The sequence below is a fragment of the Lactuca virosa genome, chromosome 5 (assembly GCF_052849685.1).
Source record: "Lactuca virosa cultivar CGN04683 chromosome 5, Lactuca_virosa_CGN04683_v6, whole genome shotgun sequence".
Classification (NCBI taxonomy): domain Eukaryota; kingdom Viridiplantae; phylum Streptophyta; class Magnoliopsida; order Asterales; family Asteraceae; genus Lactuca; species Lactuca virosa.
The window spans coordinates 450,116,826-450,122,015 of record NC_136430.1 but is presented as its reverse complement, the minus strand read 5'-3'; positions in this window follow the sequence as shown (position 1 = coordinate 450,122,015).

Sequence of the window (5,190 nt, the reverse complement as noted above, 5' to 3'; positions counted from 1 at the left end):
GGGTTCCCATGTTTATCTCACTAATCAATCTACCCGAGCGTCGTATCGTCAGTCCAAATGAAACTATCTAAGTCTATATTGTCTAGTCCTTTCATGGTCAATCAATGTCTAGTCCATTTGAATCCTTTGTGCCTACCAGCACATTGAATACAGAGTCTAGACCATTCGGCTTTAGTGCATTACACGAATTGCATATTGCCCTTTAGCACTAGACTTCATATCACTTCCCAAAACAATACCTACTAAAGAAAAACTATTAAGAAAATAAAAAATTGTCTTTAAAACGAATCAGAGTAAGATAAACTCAGGAGTATGGAGAAGAAAACGCAAACCGTAATTCACTGATTGAATTTGCATCCAGAAGGTCTGAGAACAGCACACATAATCTCAAAACAGATCCGAAAATTCTTCATGTCATTAAGCACTAACCCCATTTGTGATCCCTTCTTTTCTTCCTTTCCCATAAAGGACACATACTCCCAAACAAAGTTATGAATGTTGTACAGTTGAGAGATGTCCCCTATCATGTGCCTGGAACAGCCACTACCAACAAACCGAAGTCTGATGATATGCCTCCATAGCTGCTCCGACACAGAGCGGGATCAGTTGGTCTTTGGAACCCAGTCTATTTTGAAACTGGGTCGACCTTTGTCATCTACGCAAGATACATTCTCCCATGACATGTCCTGTTTATCACAAACAGAAGATATAGAAATATTAGAGTCATTAGTTGATTTGGGATATTGAGCTTTCGGAACCCATTTGTAGTTGGGTTTGACCCATTTCTTTTTCGATCCGATGGGTGGCTCAGTACTTGCTTTTGATCTTGATGTTGGCCGTTGAGATGACTTTGACCTAACCGGTCTTTGTTTCACTGGAGCATCTCTTGGATTGGGCTTCTTGGCCGACATTCCCTTCTTGCCCTTGGTATTCGGATTCTTGGCCTTGTGGGTTTGATTCTTGGCCTTCTGCGCGTTCCAGTCACCATTGTCTGAACGTGACCTCGAGGGGTTTCTTTTGGAGTATCTCCCTTTTGGCGCGTTTTGCCATCCTTGTGCGTAGTAGGGAACGTATGCGCGATTAGGACAATTTCTGGCAATGTGTCCAGGTGTTCCACAGTGAAAACATGTCTTTTTCTTCATTGTGAAGTTGTTTCTTCCTGCCCCTGGTGGCATATCCTTGCCTTGTCTCTTATTGTTCCCACAAGCACAATTACAACAGACACTCTGTTTCACTGGAATTGGTGGCCTGTATTTCTCAACAACAGGTTGATCAGAAGCAGCTGAGTTCGAAGCAACAGATTCAGAGCTCAAGGAGATGTTGCTTTGTTCAATGGTGTTCTCCTTGTTCTCATCCTCTGCTACTTTTCCTGCACATGAAGTAGATGTGCTAGAAACAGGAACATCACTATTTTCAAACAAATCATCAAATATGTCAAAAAAAATTAATTCAACAGGAGCAGATGCGGAAGTATCACAAAAAACATTGTCATTTTTAACATCAGAAACAAAAGGTTTTTCATTTGAAACAAAAACATTAGGTTCAGACTCAGTTTTGTTATCAGAAACAGATCCTTTAACTTCGTGCTTTGACTGATCTAAGGATTGATCTGTAGGGGAAGTAGAAATGTTAGTATTTTCAACATTAATAAATCCTCCTGAAACAAAACCAGATGGCTTGCCATAAACCATGAATGGTTCGTTGGCAATCTCCTCTTTAGACAAAGGGTGATACTGATATGTATGATTAAAAGGTGGAGGTACATTATCGTATCCTAAACCCTTTTGCTGGTTTCGTTTGAACTGCAGGCAATGGTCAATCATGTTGGCAACTACCTCGCTTGATACATCAAACCTTTTAAAATCAAAATTTGCAGTTTCAAATTGTCTCTTTAATGTATCAAGCTCAGCAATTAACTCATCATTCTGTCTCTTGATATAATCATAATTTTCACATTTTTCACTGTAGTCTTCCTGAATTCACTTAAAGTCCTTTATTTTTGTTTCTAACTGGGCCTTTAGGAGTTTCTGTCCTTTCCTGAGTTGGTATCCTTCATATCTCAGGTCCTCAACTTCTCTTTTTAATAAATCAATTTGTTCCCGAAGAAATTTAATCGTAGTTTCACAAGCTGGAGTACATGAAACTTCATTGACCGTAAGGTTTGCAGAACTCATTGTTTTTCCACACTTCAAAGCGTCAAGTTCTTCAATTACATCAGCAAGACTAAGACGATTGAGATCTTTTGTCTTCTTGATGACATCCACGTTCATATCCCACGACTTTGGAAGTGCATTCAACAACTTTTTATTTATCTCAGATTTAGTCAAGAAAATCCCAGCTATACTCATCTCAGTAGTAAGTGTAGTAAATCGCTGTAACTGAGCCTCCAGGGTTTCTCCGGGAATGTAGTTGAGCATGTTGAAATTTTGTCTTAACATATCCTGACGATTCTCTTTCATGTCTTCATTTCCCTTGTTGACCTCAAAAGCCATTAAAAACACAACTAGAAGCCAAAATCAAACTTAAAAGTCAAGTTTAAAAATGCCCTTTGACTATAAACCTCAAAAGTCAACCTTAAAAGTCAAATTTAAAAAGTCAAACTCAAAAGTCAAACTTGAAAAAGTCAAACTTGAAAGTCAAAACGAAAAGCTAAATTTGAAAATTTAAAAGTCAAACGAGAAAGTCAAAGTTTAAAGTCAAAGGTCAAACTTGAAAGGTCAAAGTCAAAATTTTAAGTAAAAAGTCAAATATAAAAGTCAAAATTTAAAAACTAAAATTTTTGGTTGAAAAAGGAATTTTAAAATAAAAGAAATTGAATTTTTGGGCTAAAAGTGTCAATTTGCGAAATTAGGAACCGAAATAAGGACTCCTTTTGAATTAAAAAACGAAGGGATTTATCATCCAGCTAGCTAGAGGAGTTGGTTAAGGTGTGCTGGGTAATTAAAAAACGAAGGGATTTATCATCCACCTGCAAAATCGCTTCCCCTTTTTTTTAATGAACACAGATGCGAACTTCGGACCCTATGCGAGGCTGACCACGAATCCGAGGCGAGGAACACACTTACACACACTAAAACTCCTCTCTTCTCTCTATTCCGTACACTCTCTTCTGTTCATCCATCCCTCCTCAACCACCTAACACCTATATATATACTTGGGGAATATGGGCCATAAATGGGTTTACGGCCGTAAACACCCATTGAGCCGTAAATACAACTGCAAAAATATATTACACGACTAAAAACTATTAATGCCTAGGAAAGTAAAGTATAAACCATATTTTTGACCCAACACTTCACTATAGGAATACGACTTTGCTTTATTTGCTTGACCTCTTGGTCCATTATTTCTACTGGTTCTTCAACGAAGTTGAGGCTCTCATCGATCTCGATTTCGTCGAGTGGGATAACAAGAGTCTCGTCGGACAGACACTTTTTCAAGTTCGAGACGTGGAAAACAGGATGTATGTTACTTAGTTCTTGAGGTAGTCGGAGTTTGTAAGCTACTGGACCGATTCTAGCAAGAATCTCGAATGGTCCTATGTACCATGGATTCAACTTGTCATGCTTTCCAAAGTGTATCATGCCCTTCCAGGGTGAGACCTTCAACATGACGCGGTCACCAACCTGGAACTCCAAAGGTTTTCTTCTTTTGTCAGCGTAGCTTTTCTGTCTATCTCTGGAAGCTTTAAGTCACTCCTGGATTTGTACAATTTTCTCCGTGGTTTCGCGAATGATTTCCGGACCAGTGAGAGTACTGTCAGGGACTTGACTTCTGGCCAGCTGCATGTCACCCACTTCAGTCCAACACAGAGGTGATCTGCACTTGCGGCCATAGAGGGCTTCGAAAGGAGCAACCTTTATGCTAGTGTGATAACTATTGTTGTAAGAGAATTCGACAAAGGGTAAATGAGTATCCCATGCCTTACCAAAGTCTATCACGCAAGCTCGCAACATATCTTCTAAAGTTTTAATTGTCCTCTAACTTTGACCGTCAGTTTGTGGATGGTAGGTTGTACTCATGTCCAGCCTAGTTCCCAAAGATTTTTGTAAAGACTGTCATAAACGAGAAGTGAATCTACTATCTCGGTCAGGAATAATAGATATTGGTCCACCATGCAGTCTAACGATTTCCTTGAGGTAAGTTCTTGTTAGCTTCCCCATCTTGTCGGTCTCTTTGATTAGTAAGAAATGTGTGGATTTGGTTAATCTGTCGATGATTAACCAAATAGTATCATAACCACTCGATGTCTTGGGTAATTTGGTTATGAAATCCATTGTAATCCGCTCCCACTTCCATTCAGGGATTTCAGGTTGTTGCAATAAACCTGAAGGTTTATGGTATTCTACCTTGACTTTGGCACAAGTAAGGCACTTGCCGAGAAAGGTAGCAATTTCGGCCTTCATGTTAGGCCACCAGTATAGTTTCTTGAGGTCCAAATACATCTTGTCTAAACCTGGATGAATGGAGTATCGGGTTTTGTGTGCTTCATTCATAACCATGTCTCTGTAACCACCGAACTTTGGTGTCCAGATCCGGTTCATGAAACAATAGACTCCATCATCCCTGACTTTGAAGTTTTTATCTATTCCTCTCAAGGCTTCAACTGCCACGTTTTCAGGTTTTAAGGCCTCAAGTTGAGCCTCTCTGATCAGTGTGGAAATATGTGAATGGATTGTCATGGTCAACGACTTTACTCGGCGTCCCGAGTATTCTTTTCTACTAAGGGCGTCAGCTACTACGTTAGCTTTACCAGGGTGATAAAGAATCTCACAATCGTAGTCGTTCAGTAGCTCCACCCATCGTCGTTGTCTCATGTTCAGCTCTTTTTTATTGAAGATATGCTGGAGACTTTTATGGTCCGTGAATACTGTGCATTTCATGCCATATAAGTAATATCTCCAGATCTTCAGAGCAAATACCACTGCTCCTAGTTCTAGGTCATGTGTTGTATAGTTGACTTCATGTGTCTTTAGTTGTCTTGAGGCATAGGATATAACCTTTCCTCTTTTCATAAGAACACATCCAAGCCCTTGATTAGAAGCATCACAGTAGACTACAAAATTCTCTGTCCCTTCAGGAAGAGACAGGATTGGTGCACTACACAAGGCTCGTTTAAGCGTTTGGAACGCTGTTTCTTGCTTTTCTCCCCAGCTAAATGTTACACCCTTTTGCGTCAGGGTGGTAAGA